Below are 23,139 nucleotides of genomic sequence, written 5' to 3'. Positions count from 1 at the left end.
TTACTGTATTGTACATATTTCAACTGGATGACACTAAAGGGATGGTTTGACATTTTTAGGTTTCAGAACTGTTGGGTTAAAGAATCTCAAAGGGCTAAACCCTGGCTTTTAAGAGCACTGAATAGTAGCCTTGGTGGGAGGTAATGGATTGACCTACATTGTTTATGCTTTTTCAGTTTCAATTAGACATAATGCTCTTTTTGAGAGCAGAGATGCTTTTATCTGTGTCTTCCGCTATCTCATTTTATTACTTTTGTATCATTATCTTTAGGTTCTGGTTGGGAGGTTTTTTCAAGGTATCGAGCTCATTCTCTGTTCTTCTTTTATGCAAATTTTCTCCAAATTTATCAATTCCCTAGGAGAATTTTCTCCATATAACTGGCTAAAAAGGTGTCGCAAAAGTTGTCATTCTCACTTGCACCTAGAAACATTAATCAATTCTTACTTCACATGGATTGATGTCAAGTCGTTGATACTTCATCTTAACATTACTCCTTGTGAGCTGATTTTTTTTATTTTTTTATTTTTTTTTTAAATATTCTACAGCATTAGTGTAACAATCTTAGTTTCTTGTAAATTGTTAGAAACCATGTTTATATATACAGTGTAAAGGGTAAAGGGTATACTTGTAATTATATTAGTGTGTGTATATATTTGAGTTAGGGTGTACTATTGATATTAAGAAGAAATAGAGAAAGTAACATGGTATCAGAGCCTGAAACGCGTAAACCCTAAACCCATTTGCGTGATTCAGTTTTCCGGCGACGTCTGGCTTATGGTAAGCTCTAGATTCCAAAAATGAAGGCATATGTTAGTGATACAGAAGACCTAAAGCTGGATCCTTCATACCAGGAGACTTGGGATGACATGATCATCAATGTAAGAAGCTTTAGCTTATATCAATCATTTTTTATTTTGAGAGAGGAGGTTCTTTAAAGTCTGTAAACTCACCTGTATATTTAATTTGCTTCTGTTATCATATATAAGAAAGCGACAAAGTCAAAGGGCCTTTGCAACAATAGGTATGCTGATGTTTTTTTGGTATCTGGTGACAGTTTCTTGCAGAATCTTTGGATGTAATTCAAGACACTGCTTGGGTGATTTCTCTTGGAAATGCATTTACTGAACAATATGTACTTTATACGCCTGATGATGAACATTCGGCACTTCTTCACCGGTATTAGTTTTTTGAATTTGCTTTCTTGAATTAATGAAACATTGGATGAATCATTGCTTATTATTTTTTGGGCACCAGAAAATAACTCTTGTGACTTTAGAGTTGCAATTTTTCTTTTGAATATCTTAGTAACTTGGCTACTTTTGAGCATGACATGTATGTAGGTTCGGTTAATTGACAAATAAAGGGTATTTATTTGATCACATGAAAGGTGGTTAAATCAGTAAGGATTCTTGAAATAAGTTGTTTCTAAAAAATCCCCACAAAATTTGGTCACTTGCATCTAATTATCATGCTTTTCTGGAAAAATGACTGAAATTCTTGAGCACAATTGTTTATCATATCAACATTCAGATTTATGGCAAAAAATAAGATTCTATTCTTCTGTAAATCTAGTTTACCTATACTCTCAATAGTCAAGTTATAACCAGCTTGATTATTTCTAGTAGTGGGCTGTGTTTCTATTGGATGGTGGTAAGACTTGACCACGTCTTGGTATGACTAAGTGTATGTCAAAATTTGAAGATAAACTTGTAGAATTAGAAATGCATTCACTACTTGGATGCTTCTTGATAATACTTGTTAGACACACTGATTAAAAATAGTAAATTTGAATTTAGTGGTTATTAGAGGGAATATTTTATTTTAGAGATCTGAGTCGTATTATTACTTGTTTAAGTTATATATAATTTTAATAATTAGATTTTTGTTATTTCCAAGGTTCTTTTAGCTAGGGCTTGATAACACTATTATAAGTAGAGCCTAATGTTGTTTTGGAAATAGACTTGATGGATTATTGAACATTGATTTTCTCCCTGGATTCTATCTGTTTCCCCTCCTGTGTCTCTTCAATTTTCTTCCCTTTCTCTCGCATTTTCTCTCATTCCTAATTTGATTTGTCTCCAATTTCTTTTCTCTCTTTTGTTTTTCAATCTGTTTGTCTTATGTCAAATACCTTTATGCTAGGACACTATCTTTTTTTGGGGAACTTATAAAAATTGAAATGTGAAGAAAATTAAAAGTTAATAAGGAATGTTCTGTCTCCATGTGGTATGCATTGTGCAACTTCATTTTTCACGAATAAAGTAGCAATGCCTACTTGACATATAAGAAGGTACAATTATAGAACAACAATTTGACAGAATTGATGTTTGTATGTGTTATCTGTATATATACAAGTAGGTTTGAAGGCGTCATTTTTTGATACATATTAGACACTATATTTGGTAGTTTTAATCTCAATCATTCAAATGCATTAAGACTCAAAAAGTTGCGTATAAAATATAGGGCTATTGATCCTGCTCTTGTTTATATGTATAAGAAACTATAAAAAAGCCATGAGAGGGCTAAGAAATCTACACACCTATGTGTAGTGAGTAACCATCCTGTTCCTTTACAAAATAGACCACAAACTATACAATTAACCTAGAACCCCTTCCGAATTGAGATGAATCAAGACAAAAAAGAAGAATCCTGATACTCCTTACCAATTAAAGACGGACTTTTACCCGTAACTCGCTACTGTTTTTTGCTCTTTTGTCATAAAAAATCTGGGTATTTCTTTTATCCAAATCACCTAAGAAAGAGCTGAAATGGCATATCTCAAAAAGGTTTTGGTTTTCTTCCTCTTCCAAAGGCAACTACATTGTCTATGAGAAGTGAATCACAAGATTCTGGGATAGCCCAAGGCATCTTAGCTTCTAAACAAGCTTTATATGGGGCTTCGTTTACCTGGTCTAATGTCGGAACTATTCCATTCTGTTGCAGGTGGATAGATTTCTTTTTACTAGATTGGGAGGAAGATAGAGGTTGTATTTGTATTATATATTAGTATATGCAATTTGCTTGAGTACCTTTCAAGGTGTGCAGTTTTGACAAATTTAGTATTTATCTGAAGATGCTTTGTTCACATAGGTTTCTGGTTTCAATTTATTGACCGTTTTGGAAAAAGTTTTGGATTCTTGTTTTCAGAAGTCTATGTTATTGGAGTCTTCTTTGTTATTGTCATTGCATCTTTTCTTTTGCAGTTGCCTGGGTATGCTTCTTCAGAAAGTTGATGACAGGGCTTATGTTCGTGATAAGATTGATTGGATGTACAAACAAGCCAATATTGCTATTCCAACTAACAGGCTTGGTTTGGCAAAAGCTATGGGATTGGTAACTCAAGAGTTTAATTTTTATAATTGCAGTCTTCTCTTTCTCAATGTTTATCATTTGTCCTTTGAATCGCTACCAGGTTGCAGCATCCCACTTGGACACTGTATTGGATAAGCTAAAAGCTATTCTGGATAATGTTGGGCTAAGTATTTTTCAGAGGTGTGTGCCCTTACTTTAATGATAATGATGCACTTACACCAACAGCATCACTGAAAATGTTTTAGAAAATGTTTTCCCATACATTATGCCTTGAGTGTTATTATTTTCTTTTGGTTTCAGAAAGATCTTTCCCCTCGTCTGTCCTCTCCTTTTGTTTCAGGTTGAATCTTGATGTTCAAACCGTTTACAACTCATACTTGATGCATTTTTTTCCCTTTCTGTTTTGGCTATCAGATGTTACACAACGGTTCTTTTAAATATCTTGGATGTAAAAAATTTATGATTAACAAAGTACCGTATATACAAATACTTAATTTTCTAGATCATTTTATAAAAGCTATTCTCGCAGATTCGAGAGAAACTTGGATTGTATTTTTTGGATTTTAGTTGATGAAAGATGCTTGCTGAGATTGGGCTTTATTGTGCAATTCATTGTGAGTTTGCCAAAAATGTATGAGGGTCAATCTGAAGAGTTTGCGCCTTCACCTCTTGCAGATTATTATCTATCTTCTCAGATGGTAGTAGAATGGAAGAATCAGATGATATACATGCTGCTTTGGCTCTAATGTATGGATATGCTGCAAGATATGCCCCATCAACAGTTATTGAAGCCAGAATTGACGCACTTGTTGTATGTCACCTTTCATTTGTGTTTTCTATTTAAAGATATACTTTCATTTGGGGAGTGCCATATTAGTTGGGTTTGGAGTTGGAATTTGCTACGTATATTTGTTGGGCTCTTCCACCTTGCTTAAGCTGTTGGGTTGGCTTCTCTAACATTATGTTTTTAGCGTTCTTTAATTTCTGACTACTACTAAATCTAATGGTTTTCCCACTGGGTTTTTTATAGCCTTTATTTCTGAGATTGGCAAATATGAAAATTAAAAATCGACCCGAGTAAACAGGAGAGCCTGATATCCCTGCTTGATATGAGTTAGAAACACTCTGTTAGATGATGTTATCCTTTTCTATTTTAAATTTTGCAGATACAACATTGTGCAGTGTTATCTCATGATGGAACTATAGGAGGCATTTAGCTTCCACGTGGGTCCTGGGATTCCATTTTACAAATTACAATAACAGAAGATGATTATTGAGCCAAAGTAGACTTACAATTTACTTATCTTCCTGTTCTATAAGGCATTTTCTCTTCCTCTACAATCAGTAGGAATATGAAATAGAGATGTTTTACTTGGAATCATCTTGATTAGGTTAATATCAAGGATTTACTTAAGTAAAAAGGTAATAAAATAATCTATGTAGTAGTTCCTAAACGTATACACATACATATTTCATTATTTGTGTTTTCCAGAAATGTAAAAGTCTCTTTCTTGTGGGACACTACTACACCAGATATGTTTCACAATGTTAACTGTCATTGAGGTATAATTGTGTTAGTTTTGATGAGCTGCATTTCAAGCTCAAGGGAAAGTTATTTTTACACCGTATATAAACTGTCTTAAGTAAAATAAGAGAAAAAAAAGTTATTTCAGCCAGTTGGAGCCAATAGGATTCCCCTCAGTGCCTGAGGGAGTTCTTAGTTGATGCTTTCTGGCGGATTAGTTAAATGTGCATGCACTGCTGTTTTATTGTTTTATTATTTCTGTGACCTTTTCATATAAGATAAGTCAGTTTAGTTTTTCTCTTGCCTGCAGGGGACAAATATGCTTTCACGGCTTCTTCATGTACGCCACCAACAGCAAGCAGGCGTTATAACTGCTATGATTTACTAGGTTTGTTTAAACAGTTGCTGTTATTCATGTTATGGTTTGTTAGAATTTTTGTATACTGTGTTTTACGCATATGGCAATGAGAATTGTTATTTATATGATTACCAGTGGTTTCATTTTCTTATTCCTGATATTGTTCACTTATAGCCTGCAGTGAAACAAATTAATGACATGTTGAAGAAGTTGACAATATCTGTAAGGTCATTCTAGTAGATGAATTTGGGGATTGTCCAGATTAGTTTTGAGTTGGCATGGGATTTTAATTTTCCCGTCTCCATTAAGTGCTTGTTTTTGGATGAGTATGTTGTATAACGTCAATAGTGAAAATTGGGTGGCATGTTTTATGGGAGATGCAACAGAGTTTTGGCTGTCAAAGTTTTGACTAGATGCATATGTAACAAGAGAAAGGCAAAAACACTGCTCAAGAGCTGAAAAAGTTTTCGTGATCATATTAATTAATCCAATGAATGTTGTAGAGTCATATACCTTTTGCGTGCTTGATGGTGGTTAATTTAATTGGTGAAGTTGAACAACTTCCTCGTCTTTGGAAGCTTCTATTTTTTTTTTATTATTATAAAATGCTTTAATAACCAAAAGTGCTCTTCTTTTCATTCATCCCGTAGGGAAGGTTTTGAAGTGTTAGCTTGGTTGGGGTTGTATAGAGAAGGGGTTTTGTGCCTGTTGGTATATATTTGGTTGCAGAGGTTGCCCCTTATTTTATTTTTTTTTTGTACTCTTGTGGACAGTTGGTCCCCTTGGACACATGTAGCAACTTCATTTTGTTTTTTTCCATTTTAACACATTGAGTTTCTTATTAAAAATAATATATGCTTTAATTTTAGTTTTATTCTCTTCCTCCACCAAAGTTTTTCTTCCTATAGCTAAAGGATAACACATGACTGGGTTGGAGCTTCCCTTTCTCTTTAGACCCAAACACTAGAGGCGGACGCTGTGCTTTAGTGAAGTTAGTTTTTAATTTTCAATCATTGCATCACTAGAAAGCAGAACAACGGAGGAACAAAATCAACTTAGTTGGAGAAATTAGAATAATGTAGTTGACTAAGTACATCTTTGATCTTATGAGTAAATGGGAAATTGATGTTTGGTCTGTCAATATATTTATCAAGATAAGACTTTCACCTTTCAAACTTAAAATGTATGTATTATCTTCTGGTATGGAAGATTCGCTTCTCATAGCATGAGGAACACTGTGAAGAATAGTTATGTTTTTTAGAAGTGAAGGGGAAAATCCCTTACTTGAAATTGTATAGTTTCTTACATCATCTTAAATTTGAATGCATGGCATAAAACCTCTTGATTGGCAAATAATCTGTTTCTATTATTTTTTCTATTACTCAATATTGTGAAGATGTGTGAATTGGCAAATAGTTCTGTTTCTATTGTTTTTTCTGTACTCAATATTGTGAAGATATAAGAAAATATCACAGTTGGAATGGTTTTCATGCGGTTGTGCTGTCAATGCTGCGAAATGGTCATCTTTCCCTCTGAAAAGGAGAGACCAATTGCTCGACTACATATTAACTTTGATGGAGTAGATGAAATGATGATTTTGCAGATTCAAGTCTTGAACTCCTACGCACTCAGTGTGTTAATTGCATTGGAACGATTATGTTTTTGAGCATCAATGTCCTGTCCTAGAAAATCATATCTGAACTTCTTTTGACCCTTTTCTATTGTGGTCTTTCTTCAGGCCCTTGCTCTAAGTGCATGTACTACCTGGTTTTGTGGAGCCAAAGCTGACAATTGAGACAAGAAATCATTGTATGAAGGTACATTTTATTTTGATTATTTATCTTTAACAACGTATCTTATTTCCTTAATCAGCTTGTTCCCAGTCTTATGGAAGTGCTCTGAAAAATTTGACAGGCCACCTTAGGGTTCTTTGCTTTACCAAATGACCCGATAGAAGTTATCAATCCACTTATTGACAACCTTATTACTCTTTATGTTGCGATTCTTCTTACGAGGTCTGTTTAATTAGGAGGTCTACGCTTTTGTGTATGACTTACTCTTGGAAACATCACATGTTCTTTGTGTTACAAGTTTGAATCAGCTGCATCTGCTTTGAGAGTGACTAGCTGTGCCCTTTGACTTATTGTAGACTCTTAAAAGTTGTGTACTCCTGAGTAATCTAAAGCAATTAATAAATAATATTTAGTGCAAATTTCAAGGAACCCCTGAGCTTTTGTAAACATCATTGACATCTCATGTTTAAAAAAAATCAGAAATCTCATGTTAATTTCCATCCAAAAGAGTTTTGTTACCTCTTGAATATCACTATACCCTCAACTACCTTTTAAAAAAATTATGATTCCTCTGCATTTTCCCATGAATGAAACATAAAGTCAGCCAATCTTGGCATTTTTTATTTTGGATAAGAAACGATAAAACTATAATGAAGAATTAAGTGGTGCCCACGTCAACTAGAGCCAATCTTGGCATTTGTCCCTAGAGTCTGTTAATGTATGCTTTTTCAAGATTCTATGAGATTCTCAAAATATCAGTTTTACTAGAAATGCCATCGTAGCTGGATTCTTTTACATGCATATCCATTTTCTTTGGTAGTTACATTTCTTTGCGGGGTAAGACTTATTACATCCCCTAGTCTAGTTGTAATGTCAAGGTTTGCTTTAGAAAAAACCACAAAGAAATAGGTAGCATGTGTTTTTTTTAATTTTAAGTTCTTGCATTAGTAAAATCATGTACTGAAAAGCACTTCATGACCCATCTTCTCTCTCTATATATGTGTAACATTAAGTGGAGAGATGGAAGAAGTCGAGCAGACCAACTATTGCATATTTTGCGACAACTTGATCAATATGTTTCTTCACCTATGGAATATCAAAGGAGAAGGGGTTCTCTTGCAGTGCATAGATGCTTCTGAAGTTTCGACACTTTGTGCTAGTGGCTATTGTGCACTGGGCGGCCATGGGATTGCACGCACAACAAGCAGATTGACCGTACTGTGCATGGGAATTTTTCAAACTTACCATGTAATTGTGTTTTTGAAACAAATTAACTCTTCTGTGCTTTCCACCAAGTATGCCTTGTATCTCTAGTTCTTTTGCTTACATACAACATGTATTTCTGCTCATCTTTCAGCGGCATATGTATTGCCCAGTCGTGAAGCCCTGTGTTTAGGAGATAGGGTCATAATGTACTTCCACGTTGTGCAGACACTAATTCTGAAGTTAGAAAACTTTCTGCTCAGGTATAATTTATAGGCAGTTGGTATTCTCCTATGGTTGAATACTTGCAAGTCTTTTACATAAAGTTTAGTAGCTCTCCAAATATTTTACTCAGAAATTTATTGTCCCTCAGTTTTTTATTTGGTAGATTCTTGATCAACTCTTTAGCATCTCTCTTTCACTTCCAAGGCCTGTTGGTTCAAATTCTGGTGTGGATATAGAATTGTCCTACAGCGCTTTGTCCCCCTTGAGGATGTTATAGCCATCTTGAGAAGTGTAAGTTCATTTCAATCGTCTTATTACTGCATAATTCATGTCTGTTTATATCAGTGGTTTACCCTGTAATTTTTTGTTCCCCCTTCTGTATATTCAGGATGCTTCTATTGATCCATCAGAGGTTTTCAACAAAATTGTTCCTCTGCCTGTACTCTATTGACAAGGACGAGGTATGGTTTATTTTGTAAATATATTTTACAATTTCTTTTAAGACATTGCAGCTTCACGTTACTTGTGTGATTTCTTGAAGCTTGTAGGCACCTTGCATAATTGTACCACAGCTATATGCGATAGGATTAAGCAGTTCTGCGAAGGGGCTATTCAACTGTCATTGGTGTTACAAAGAGGGGACTGAGCTGAGTGAAACTGATGTTTCAAGGTTTTTCTTAAAATATTTGATTTGAGTTCTGAACTGAATCTTTAAATTGCTGAATGCATATGAGAGAGAAGGGAGTTAAAAATTTATTAGTAAAGCTGATTCATCTGTGTCACGACTACTCAATCTTTGCTCTCCGCTGCAGCTCATGTGACCGAGAAACATTTACGGTTGGAAACTCTTGGGGCTGTATCTTTATATGTATATTGTGTTAGAATAATTGGTGCTTAAGTGTGTGTTTTTATTTCTGCTTGTAGCTTGATACAACTGTGGAGTTGCCTTCGTTGTGTATTGTATTTTGTTTAAATCCTTAACTATAAGCAGATTTCCTCTCTAGCAGAGAGCACCAATTCAAAATTGTTTTCAATGAAGTATTGGCTACTGCTGGAAGGGATATAGTCACAAAGGACATACTAGACTACGTGGTGCTGGCCCATGCAGGATGCCTTCTATGTGAGTCCCATTAGATATTAAATTGGAAGACCATTTGTGTAATCTTGGATAGTTTCATATTTTTATTCTCAATTTGTATAATTGAGTTGTAATACTATTTGATAGTATTTGAATGATGCTTTATTTTTTCTACTACAAATTATGATGCTTATTGAATTTGTAAATAAATTATTTAGAGTACCAATTGGTGAGAATCTTCTACTTCATGGGATGGGGAATTTAGTGAAGTTGAATGGATATTCTCATTGGCATGTACAATGGCTTACTCTTTCCTTTTCAGTCTGATTCCTTCAGTTCCTGGCGCTTAGAATTAGCAGTGAAGAGTAAATCCAAGAATTGATTCACTTGAAACTTTAAATTGTCTCTTCAAATGTCAAATTTCATGCATGAGACATAAAATGCTGCCTTAAGATGAATGTGTCCTGTTGTTTACAAAAATGGAATCTTTTTTCTCCCTCTTTCGTGTTTTCCCTTTAAGGATTAGGATACTATAGTCATGTAAATGATTTTAACAGTTCAATGATTATGTTCTTCTTTATTCTTGCATAGGCCTTCTCCCACATCTGTTCTTTCTTATTTATTCCTGGAGCATCTTATATCTGCCCTCAATCAGAGTCCTGTTCTTAAGGGTGATAAGGAAAGGAGAAATTCAAGTCATTTGCTGATACCAGATAGATGATGACATTTTGCAAGCTGCAATTTTGGCTATCACTGCCTTTGCAGGTTTCTATGATCAATCACATGCATCCATTTTTATCTTTGTGTGATCTTACTTTTTCTGGATTTTATATGAATTTTAAATTACAGAGGCGGTGGTAAGATTGGAAAGAAAGCTGTTGAACAAAATTATGCTCCTGTTCTTGCTGCTCTTATAATCCAACTGGGAAGTTGTCATGTCTAGCAGTTCTGGTCGCATGAACCATTACGGTATGCATTGTATAATTCTATTCCTATTTGAATGACATTCTAATTTGCTGTGTGAACGTTAAGCTCATAAATCTCCTTTCTTTATTTTCATCCTTAAATCTTACTTTTCTTTCTTCAAATGAATGCTTTTGCCCTGTCTCTGCAGAGCCCTGTTAGCTGCATTTCAGCTTTCTGTGAATGTGTTGGAGACCTTGAAATGGAAGGTACATGATAATATACGTGAACCACTTTCCACTGCAATAATGGATACTTAAGGAATTTTAAAATAAGATAATTAGCTTAAAATTTAATCTGCAGATTTTGCTAGAAGGTGGAGAGCAACATGAAAAAGAGAAGTGGATAAATCTTATTGGAGATGTAGCTGGATGCATCTCTATAAGAGCCAAAAGAGGTAGCACGTTAAGTTAATTCTTTTGTTGTTCAGTCATTGCACTATTACCTAGTCCTCTTGTGCTGGTTTGGCCAAAACTATTTGAGGCATTGATGTTTGTTATTTTATGGTCACCTGTCCAGGTTCAAACTATTGTTTAATTTTGACCAATCCTTAAACCGTCAACAAAGGTTTCAAAGAGAAGCTGCAGCTGCGCACTGTCAGAGTTTATCCGCTATAGGTTTGTGTAAATAATCTACTCTTGATAATTTTCTGTATGTATTTGCTTATTTGTTTTTAATGTTTCATGCATGTATTGAACGTCTTAATAGCATATCTATATTTTTATTTGCCAAAGTTACTTGGAAAAAAGTATTGGGTAGATTGAAGATGCAGTTTCTTTTGACTGGTGGGTTGGAGGCTGACCATGTATTCCTTTGTTTCATGTTACTCTTCTTGCAATCTTTTTGTCCTTTTCTCTTTCCTCTACTTCAGTTTCTATTTCTCTCCTTCCTTTTCAATCAGTTATATATCAGTGAAAATTAGATTTAACCAGCTAACTAAAACAAGACATCCAAACTCTGTGCTTTCCAGAGAATGATATTCTCGAGGATTTAGTTTGTTGAGTTATTTAAGTTTACTATAGTTGTATTTTTCTATAGTATGTCTAAAGACCTCATACCCATGAGAAAAATCTTTTACTTTTGTCTAACTCTCTAACTGGTAATATGGTATTTCGAAACTCACTTCACCTAATCCATCTTGGCCACTCTATGTTATATGTCAAGAGTATTGGGTCTTGAGTGTTAAAAATCTACCCAATTAAAGGATGTTTCATTTGCTATATTCCTTGTATCTCAACAGTACAATCTAACTAAAATATATACATACACTTAGCAATTACATATATACCTTTTACCCTATATATACATAGTTTCCAACATTCCCCCTCAAGCTGGAGCATATATATCTATCATGCCCAGCTTGTTACAAATATAGGTTACCCTTTTACCAACCAGAGACTTCGTGAAGATGTCAGCTAGTTGTTCCCCTGTTCTAACATGATTAGTAGCAATTACCTTTGTTCAAGTTTCTCTCGTACAAAGTGACAATCCACTTCTATATGCGTAGTCCTCTCGTGAAAGACTGAATTGTTTGCTATATGTATGACTGCTTGGTTGTCACACCATAAGTCCATGGTCCCTGGGTCACCAAACCCAATTTCTCTAAGAAGATGTCTTGTCCATATAAGCTCACATGTAACTTGTTCCATAGCTCGATACTCAGACTCTGCGCTTGTCCTAGCTACAATCGGTTGCTTCTTACTTTTCCAAGAATAAGATTTCCTCCAACAAAAACACAAAACCCAGTTACAGACCGTTTATCCACAAAGGATCCTGCCCAATCTGCATCTGAAAAACCTTCTACCTTATTATGACCATGATCACTGTAAATAATCCCACGTCTAGGGGCTCCTTTTAGATATTTCAAAATATGGAGGACCACATCCCAATGAGATGTCCTAGGAGATGACATAAATTGATTCACCACACTCATTGAAAAAGCAATATCTAGACGGGTTACTGTAAGGTAGTTTAACTTTTCAACTATCTGTCTGTATCTCTCTGGATCACCAAATATCTCTCCATCCTCAGCATTCAATCTCACATTAGGAACCATAGGAGTGTCACAAGGCTTAGCCTCACTTAGACCTATTTCGGTCAACACATCTAACACATACTTGCATTGAGAGAGAAAAATCCCTTTCTTATTCCGAGAAACCTTGACTCCCAGAAAATACCTTAAAGTGCCTAAGTCTTTTGTATGAAATTTGGAAGCCAAAAAGTTTTTCAAACTCTGAATGCCAACATCATCACTACCAGTGATTACAATGTCATCAATATAAACAACCAAAAGAATGATGCCATTGCTTATAAAAGACAGAATGATCATAAGCACTCCTATGTAAACCAAATTGAGTCACTTCGCTAAACCTCTCAAACCACGCCCGTGGAGATTGCTTTAAGTCATATAAAGATTTCCTCAGTTTGCATACCTTTCCTGATTCCCCTTGAGCAACAAACCCTAGAGGTTGTTCCATGTAAACCTCTTCAAGAAGATCACCATGTAAAAAAGCATTTTTCACATCAAGTTGGTGAAGAGGCCAACAAGATGAAGCTGCAAGAGAGATGAATAGTCAAACAGAGGTCATTTTAGCCACTGGGGAGAATGTCTCAGAATAATCAATACCATACGTCTGGGCATAACCTTTAGCAACCAACCGAGCTTTGAACCGAGCCACAATCCCATCGGGATTAGCCTTCACTATGAAAACCCATTTGCACCCAATAGCTTTTTTATTTTCAGGCAAATCCATTAGAACCCATGTATCATTATGTTCTAGAGCCAACATCTCTTCTTCCATAGCCCTTCGCCACCCATCATGAGTAATTGCTTCAGAATCAGAGTTGGGAACAGACACAGAGTCTAAAGAGGCACGAAAAGACTTGGAAGATGAAGACAAAGAGTGATAGGAAACAAATGAGGAGATAGGATAGGTACAAGAGCGCTTACCTTTACGAAGAGCAATGGGAAGATCATGATCATGGTCAGAGGAAGGAGGAATCGGATCTGAGGGCGAGGCAGTCGATAGAGGCAGTGGATCAGATGTTGCTGCAGGTGTCTCATGGTGTCGGTGAATCTTGCGAGAGTATATCTGGGTGATAGGAGGACGAGATGGTAGAGGACTATGATGGGTAATGTTGTAAATAAGAAGATCATCAGAGGGTGCGTCAAGAGAAGTAGATGAAGTGGAAGACTCAACATATGGAGTGGTTTCAAAAAGGGAAACATCAGCTGAGATAAGGTACTTACCTAGGACAGGAGAAAAAGAACGATAACCCTTTTGATATCAGGAATAACCCAAGAATATGCACTTGAGGGACCTAGGTTCAAATTTGGATACATGAGGTCTAACATCTTGAACAAAGCACGTGCTTCCAAACACTTTAGGAGGAAGAGAGAATAAAGGCTGTGATGGAAAAAGGATGGAGAACGGGATTTGAGCACCCAAAACAGAAGAAGGCATGCGATTGATCAAGTGACATGCTGTTGAGATATCATTTGCCCAAAATGCTGTGGAGACTTTCATGTGAAAAAGGAGAGTACGAGCGACTTTTAATAAATGATGATTTTTGCGTTTAGTAACTCCATTTTGCTGAGGTGTATAAACACACGATGATTGATGAATAATACCTCTAGTAGACAGAAAGGAGCAGAAAAGTGTTCTTTGGCATTATCACTTCTGAGAATTTTAATAGATGAAGTAAATTGATTTTGTATTTCAGTATAAAAGGTACAAAATATGGAGAATAATTCAGAACGATTTTTCATAAAGTACAACCAAGTTACACGTGAAAAATCATCCACAAAAATAACAAAGTATCGATATCCAGACTTAGACAACACAAGGCAAGGACCCCAAACATCAGAGTGTATAATATCAAAAGGGGCTGTGGCTCTTTTGTTTATCATAGGACTATAGGACACTCTATGGTGTTTTCCAAATTGACATGCCTCACACTCAAGGTGTGACATTGACCCTACACTAGGACACAACCTTTTCAAAATGGGAAGGGGAGGATGACCAAGGCGACCATGTAATATGGGTAGAGATGAATCACTGGTAAACGCAACAGGTTGAGAGACAGGAGTGGAGACATCATCGAGCATATACAGGACACCTGATACACGGCCCTTACTAATAATCTGCCTCGTCCTAAGATCCTGAAATATACAATGAGGAGGAAAAAAGTAAACACCACAATTGAATGCATTAGTAATTTGACTAACAGATAAAAGATTAAAGGGAAAATGAGTAAGACACAAGACAGGGGAGAGAGACATAGATTTGTTGAGATGGGCAGTACCACATCCAATAATAGGTGCAATAGATCCGTTAGCTAAGGTAACCGAAGACAAATTGGGAGAAGGTGTAAATGAGGAGAGAATACCTGTATCGCCCGTCATATGGTGGGTAACACTAGAATCAATGACCCAATTACTACTAGAAGTGGACAAACAGGCTGTAGGATTACCTAACTGGGTTAATGTAGTGGTAGTCGATGGGATGGATGATTGGAAGCAATAATTCTGAGTGAGACGAGCTTATTCTATTGTAGAGATAGTAACCTATGATGGGGTGGGTAAGAGACCATCTTGAGTTGCAACATGAGCAAACTTCTTTGTCCTTAGACACTCCTCGATCTTCCCCTTTACTAACTCTGAGAAGTCGATCAAAGTCATCCGTAAGAGAGGGAAGTGTCTCACCGATAAGAAGTTGTGTATGAGCTATCTCATATTCCGGTCTTAACCCAGCCAGAAAACATTGCACTACCACTTTTTCTTGTTGTGCTTGCATCATCTTCACATCAGTAGGGACATGAAACATAGCCCTTTTTTCTTCAAAGACTTGTTTTATCTCTGTATAATATTCGAACAACGTCTTCTCTTACATATTTGCTCGATAGATCTTCAATAACAATTCATAGGCATGAGACATGTCTTGTTTACTAGCATACAAGAACTCTAGATACTCCCATAACTCCTTGACTGTATCACAGTGACCAATCACATCATCCACAGACGAATTGAGAGTGCTCTTAATCTGATTGAAGAGCTTATCATCTTCCATGAGCCATTTTTTTCGAGTTTTATTATCACTTTCTGTTTCCTCAGGTGGATCCTCGATTAAATGGTCTCCCATATCAATACCGGATACATATCGTCGGATAATCCGCTTCCATTGAATATAATTCCTTTTTTCCAATAACTTCCTATCAGTAATTTTGGTGGAGGAAGTGACAATTTCAATCACCATCTTCTTACCGTCCTCTGCCATACTGTCTAGCAAATAACTCCCAACTCCACAGATTCACAACAATCTTAACACCAAACAACCAGGATTCACAACAATCTCAACAATCCCACTCTCAACACCAAACAACCCAAGCAAACACAACAGCGTCCCAATCTAAAACAACCAGGATTCACAACAACTCCAAGCCAACACAAAAGGATAGCCAAAAATGATTCACAACAACTCCACGTTCACTGCACCAAACAACAACAGAGAAGAGAGATTGGAACAGAATCAACATTCGCCGAAAAAAGAGAAACAAAGGTCGCCAGAGATAACAGAGTTCTCCGGAGATAACAGAGGAACAAAGAACAACAAAGAACAGTCGCCGGAAAAGGAGAAACAAAGGTCGTTGGAGATAACAGAGGTCGTCGGAGAGATCAGGGGAACAAAGAACGACAAAGAACAGATTCAGGCATTGCCGGAAAAAGAGAAGCTAAGGGCAGATGTCACCGGAGAGAGAAACCATGGACGAAGACGTCACCGGAGATCGCCGGTCGCTGGAAAACAGAAACAAGGAAATGGGTTTAAGATTTAAGGGTTCACGCGTCATCCAAGAGCTCTGATACCATGTTTCATTTTCTATATTCCTGTATCTCAACAGTACAACCTAACTAAAATATATACACACACTCAGCAATTACATATATACCTTTTACCCTATATATACATAGTTTCCAACAAAGGATAACACGTCCTTGTGTCGGAACTAAGCCCGGATTATTGGCTCTCTTTGGCCCACGCCGTGAGGTAGGTTTGGCTTTGATATTAATCGACATGCTCCTACATTTTATGATATTGTCCACTTGAGACCTAGGTTGCACAAATTTGCGTTTAGGGTTCCCCCAAAAGGCCTTAGTCCCAGTGACCCTATATAACCAGGAAATTTGAGATTCTGAAATTGACTCTCACCTTATCCATCTTGACAATGTGGGATTCTGAAACACGCTCCCACCTTATCCAACTTGGTCACTCTATGCTATATCTCAGGATTGTTGGGTCTTTGGTTTACAAGTTATTACAATGTGTGTGATATTTTTTCTCTTAGGCTTTCTTGATTATGGGATACTGGTTGGGCTGTCATGTTAGCCTTGTTTTGGACCACCAGTTCTTCTGTACTTGCATTTGTCTTGAAGTTACTAGAGCTAATTAATAATTATTCTCTCTTCAATTTGGAGGTACTTTGCGTTCTTTGATGGGTCCATATAGTTTTGGTTTGGTTTGATTTATTGTACTGGCCACATGTAGTCTGTTACTGTAGTTCAGAATCTTCAGATGATTTTTTTTTCTTTTCACATGTGATCTCTGCTTGCTATCACTCCTTTTTCATGGTGAACTCAGAACTTGCCCCTTTTCTCTTGTTATAGTTCCATATGTTGAATTTTACTTTGATATCAATTATAAATATTCTCAATGTTCCAGTGCTGCATTTAATTCCCTATTGGAAGAGATGGTTGAAGCCCTTTGTCGATACGTATCAGATGAATCTCCAACTGTTAGATGCCTTTGTTTAAGGGGACTGGTGCAGGTAAAGTACCTGCGGAAGCACTATATATCTAAGTAATAATATTTTAGTTATACTAGCTATTAGTATTGAAACATTGGTACACATTATATTTCCTTCTCTTTCAGTTATAATATTGATTTGCTAGATTGTTCATGTAGGAATGTTTTGCCAATGTACACATGCATGCAGATGCTCATACAACCACATTATGGAAACCAGAAGTTTCTAGATAAATTTTATGTTTGATTTGGTGGAGATGGGTGTCTGGTCATAATTTGTCTCTCTCAAGGCTTACATGAACATTTGTATATATGGTATTTACTTGCTTTCTCTGTTTTAAAAAATGAACTTTCTTGATTTGCTGTTGCAGATACCATCCAATAATATTTATCAGTACACTACTCTAGTTCTTGGTGTGATATTGGCATTGCTTGATGATTTGGATGAGTCAGTGCAACTGACTGCAGTATCATGCTTGCTGATGGTGATTCATTCTACCTTTGTGTGTCTCTGTTTTTTTTTTTTTATTTCTTATGGTGATTCATTTGCTCTGTGGTTTCCATTTTTTCTGTTCATCTTAGATTCTCGAGTCGTCATCCAATGATGCTGTGGAACCTATTTTGCTGAATCTTTCTATGCGGCTCCGGAATCTGCAAGTGTGTTTATTTACATTCTATGTTCTTTTCTCAAAAACTTTACACGATTTTCTGCATTCACATTGTTGTCATTGTATTATAATCTATATATTAATATGATCCCAAATGCATGCAATCAGGATGGCAAATTATCTGTTTAAATTTGTAGTTTAGAAACAGAGAAAGTTCCCTCTTTTATATTATAAATGTTGCTGTTTCATATAATTTTTATAGAGAAATTTTTGGAATTTGTATGTTGGTGTTGTTTGAAAGGTGATGAAAAGACAGAATAGAATATATTAGGCAAAAATGCATGATGAAAAGGATAATGCTCTTGGGGATCCAAGAATTCCATCTACAATTGAGGTGAAATTATTCAACCTGTTAGCTGCAAACTCATAATTTTTCAAGAATACTGCAGTTGGCTAACTAATAACAGGCGCTGACTTCAAAAATCAGTTTATGATGCTTAATCACAGCACTGCACCTCTATAATGAGAAAACTGCTTGCCAAAGAAATTTCGTCACCCAATCAAAAGACCTGGTGGAAAAGTACATAATCAAAGAAAATGTTATAATCTTGGTCATAGCTTTACAATTTTTCACTCAGACATGTAAGAGTAGGCATATAATGCTTATCTTAATGATAATTTGACATAAAATGGAAATATTTTATTGTGAGAGTGGATCCATTATTCATGTGACTGATTACAACCTGATTTTTGTAAGGTTAATGAAAGAAAATGTTGTAATCTTGATTATAGCTCTAAAATTTTTCAGTCATATATGTAAGAGTAGGCATATAACATTTATGTGAATGATAATTTGACATAAAATGGAAATATTTTATTGTGAGTGTGGATTAATTATTCATGCGATTGATTAGAACCTGATTTTTGTACGGTTACTTCCTTGACTAATTAGAGTCATGGCAGAATCTGTATAAAACAAATGAAACACCCTTTTCTCTGTGATGATCTGTGTGTCTTTGCATCCAGCTCCAGACCTCAGAGTTGGTCTGTACTTCGGTAATTAATAAGTTTTATATTCATGCTTCAATGAGGTGTTAAGACTACGCTTAGTAAGAATATAGTGCTGAATATTCAAGCATATACGAGGTTTTTAGATTACTTTGTTCTGGATATAAAGCTGCGTATTCTTTTTGATGGTGCTCATTTAATTGAGCTAATACATTATTTAATGTTCTTATTTGGAAAAGGCGTGTATGAATGCGAAAATACGAGCAAACGCCTTTGCAGCATTTGGGATTCTAAGCAACTTTGGCGTTGGGGAACAACGGGAGGCATTTCTTGAACAGGTCCTTTGTTTACTCCTATTTTCCTATGGGAGTCATTTAGCACATCAGTGTTTTTGTTTATAATTTTGGGATTTGAGTGACTCTTGTCTTACTAGTTTAATGTTGGGATTGACAGTTATACAATATTGTATTAAAACATGTTTCACCTAGAGATCTTGTATTTAGATCTTGAAAAATTCTCTCATTCAGTTAGTTCAATTGCTATAAAGAGCAAGATAGCCTTGTGTTTGGATTCACATGGTTTTAAAAAATTGTGAGCACTGTTATGGTTTGATTACTACTATTGAGCCTTTATCTATTAACTTAAAGCTTTTTAGTCAAAATGGTTCCTTAACGTGGTATAAAGCCTGTATGACCAGATAGTCTTGTGTTGGAATTGGCCTATTAATTAAATTATCATAAGTTGCATTTGTAGTTATGGTTGAATTCATGGTTGCTGCTCTGCTAAATACATGTGCAAGTGCATGTGAGTGGGGGCATGTTAGAGCTGAAATAATATTGTGGGGTTCTACCTCGTAGCTTCAACTTTTAGTTAAAACAATTAACAGACATGATAAGTTCTCAATCAACATTTCATATATGTTTAAGTTTTTAAGATTGTTAACATAACATGCCTAAATTTCATTCGTTATTCTTCATTTTGCTTCCCCTCTTCTCTCCCCCTTTCTTACAAGTAAAATGTCATTGTAATTTATGTGTTTTTTGATTTTTATTGTTTAATTTATGGAGCAGTGGACAATATAACAAGTTAGCTAATACAACCTGATTTTTCTCAGATTCATGGTGCCTTCCCACATGTGATTCTGCACCTTTATGATGACGATCTTAGTGTTAGACAGGCCTGTCGAGTAAGTGATTCTTACCCTCTTTTACTTCTCTGCATGAGACTTATTTGACAAAATTTTGACATGTTTAATGAATAGAATACCCTCAAACGAATCGCCCCTTTGATGGAAATGGAAGGATTGATTGGCTTGTTCAACTTACATGGTTTTAGTTCTGACCATCGGTATGCATTATGAATCTTAAATGAGCAAATTATGATAAACTTTATGGTTTCATGTCCCTCATCGTGGCAAATATTTCTTTGGATATTTTCAGTGGTGACTATGAAGGATTTTTAAGAGATCTCTCTAGGCTGTTATTGCTTCATGCTTCCTCCAGAGTTGATAATTGTGTTGCATCAACAATACAGGTGTTAATTTTACTGATCAATTTAGATTTTGATTGGGAACTGCTCCTTGTTGTATACTTCTTAATTGATTGCGATGCAGCTTAGAAGCCTATGTAACCAGCCCTTTTGCATTGGGTTGGCAACCCTAAATCCTTTTTTGCTGCTCTGCTCTTTTTCATATTTTCTGTTGGACCAAAGCATTGCCATCTTCTCTCTAAGTATTATTAACATTACATCACTTTCAAGTACTATAAAAATGATGACAAAGCTTGGTTACATTCTTGATGAATCAGGCTTTTGAAGCACCATGGCCTACAATTCAGGCAAATGCAGTTTACTTCTCCAGTAGCATGGTCTCTCTTTCTGATGATCAGCGCATATTAGCTATGTATTATACACAGGTCAATCTTTGACGTTCTTACTTACTGTCAGTTGGATGTTATATTTAAATGTAATATATTAAAAAGAAAAAGTTTTATCTTCGTTTAGGTGTTTGGGATGTTGGTTAGTAAGATGAGTCGCTCAACGGAGGCAATTGTTAGAGCAACATGTTCTTCGTCACTGGGCTTGCTGCTTAAACCAGCTAACTCAGCTTCATGGAGAACAGCTACGCTTGATCGTGTGGACTCATATTGCTGAGTTTATGATTCTGACCCTACCAAGAAGAAGCAACGTGAATGAGATGTGAATGTGACAGTGTTGATCACTGAGCTCTGATCTATGACCCTTTCTTTGATTGTTGAAACAGGGTAAAATTGTGTTGATGGTGATCTATGGCCCTTTCTTTGATGGTATTTGAGCAGAACAAATGGCGAATCAGGGTAGAAAAAGTTGTGTTGATGGTTTTTTTATCATTTATGACCCTTTCTTTGATGCTAATCGAACAGAAGCAATTTGGCGAATCTGTGGTAAAAAATTGCGTCGATCTGCTACATATCTTGATGAAGTTTGATGGTGATGTATGTAACAATAAAAGATGTACAGTTACAGTTTCTGATGCAGATGGCCGGGTTGAGTTTTTTGTTGTAAAGCTTGTAATAATGACTTTGTTGTACATTAATTTTGTATGTAATTTCTTATTTTAAAATGTTGCTTCTTTGTTATAATATGGAGCTGCACTTCACTTCCACTATTGTTTTCACTAAATTTTATTATATTGGAAAAATTGTTTCATTTCAACGGTCTAAGGGTGTATTTGGCTATTTGCTTTTGCTTTAGAAATAATCAATTAAGTTTTAAGTTATAACAATAAAAATTATTTGGTTGGATTTATAAAAGGATTTCAAACTCAAAAGTTACCTAAATAGTAAATAGCTTTTAAAAATTATATTATTTTCAAAGCTGATTATACATTGTAAAATGATATACGCACATTTGCATTATAATTTTATGTACAAAGAATTTAAATAAAAAATTTAATTTATTAAATATATCAATTTTTAATGAAATAAATAAAATTGAAATGACTAGTGACAAAACAGTAGATTGACCGTGGATGTCAATGGAGGCAGTCGGATTCCAGTGACGCGACTCGCGAGTTGCTTCTCATCGTCCGTCTTATCAGAATCGCATGAGCTGATCTCGACAAGACCAATTTTATTTAACAAATTTTATTACATTTTTAAATATTTATTATATGCTTGAAGAAATGAAAAAAAAATGTCTAATTTAGTCATTATAAGTACACGAACAATTTTAAAATTTAATTTACCAAAAACAAGATTATAGATTTTGAAAAGAGTGAGCTACCGGCACTCCGTATTTTATCTTTCAAGACCCCACTTCTAAGTTTACCCTATTAAAATGTTTTTAACATTTGCAAGTGTCTTTATGAATCCCACCTACTATAAAAAAATACTATTTTATATATGTTTTAAATATTTTTTATGCCTTTTGTTTTGATTGTAATATTTAGAAATGAAATCCATATACATTTTCTTTTTACTTCCAAAATTGTAAGAATGATAATTAAGACATTAAATACATCAAACTAATAAATTTTTGGATCAAACTCTTTCAATTGCATTTATTTTGTCTCCATTGTATGAAAATAAAATTAGTGTTTATTGAATTGGGGTTAATAATTGAAAGAGAAAAAAAAATGTTTAGATATGTATAATTCTTTTATATCTGTTTAGTAAATTTAATGAGGGATAAAATTATAATTAAAAATTTAATAACAATTGGGATCTAAAAAGATAAAACATGGGGGCCAATAACATCACTCTTTTGAAATTCAAAGATGATTATTTCCAAAGTTAGAAAAAAACTGATTAAATTTAAAGCTACAACAATCCCAACCTAACTCTTAACCGTTAGTTATCAAATAATAATAATTCACCAAATGACAACATTTATAATTCATTTGTTTCATTGATTAGGTCGTTCCCATGCGCTTCTTGTATGTGTTTTTACTATATAATAAACAAAATTAATTTATTGAATGGCATATGTTGATACAAAATTCTGTATCAACCAGCGTGATCCGATCGACTTTGTCGGGATTGAAACCGATGTATGCGTGATTAGTGAAAATCAGCAATGAATATGAACGAAATGAATTAAAAACAAAAAGATTTTTAAAGTGGTTTGGCAAGGTTAACAGCCTACGTCCACTGAGTTTTTTGTATTTTCGGTGAGAGCTTGGAATGCAATTCTTATATGAAAAAATCCCCTTTCCTCCTCGTTCGAGGGGGTTTTTATACAAGATTTGTACAAAGGAAAAAGCAAAATTTAGGGGATTACAATCGATC

General features: G+C 35.2%; 1 pseudogene; it reads left to right on the top strand.

Annotated features, from left to right (window-relative positions):
• The first annotated feature begins 589 nt into the window (after positions 1–589).
• Positions 590–21,025, top strand: LOC116115379 (annotated as a pseudogene).
• Positions 21,026–23,139: the final 2,114 nt, after the last annotated feature.

This window comes from Pistacia vera, unplaced genomic scaffold, assembly GCF_008641045.1.
Source record: "Pistacia vera cultivar Batoury unplaced genomic scaffold, PisVer_v2 Contig738, whole genome shotgun sequence".
Taxonomy (NCBI): domain Eukaryota; kingdom Viridiplantae; phylum Streptophyta; class Magnoliopsida; order Sapindales; family Anacardiaceae; genus Pistacia; species Pistacia vera.
Note: the sequence above shows the minus strand (reverse complement) of the source record. Positions and strands in the feature narration are given on the sequence as shown.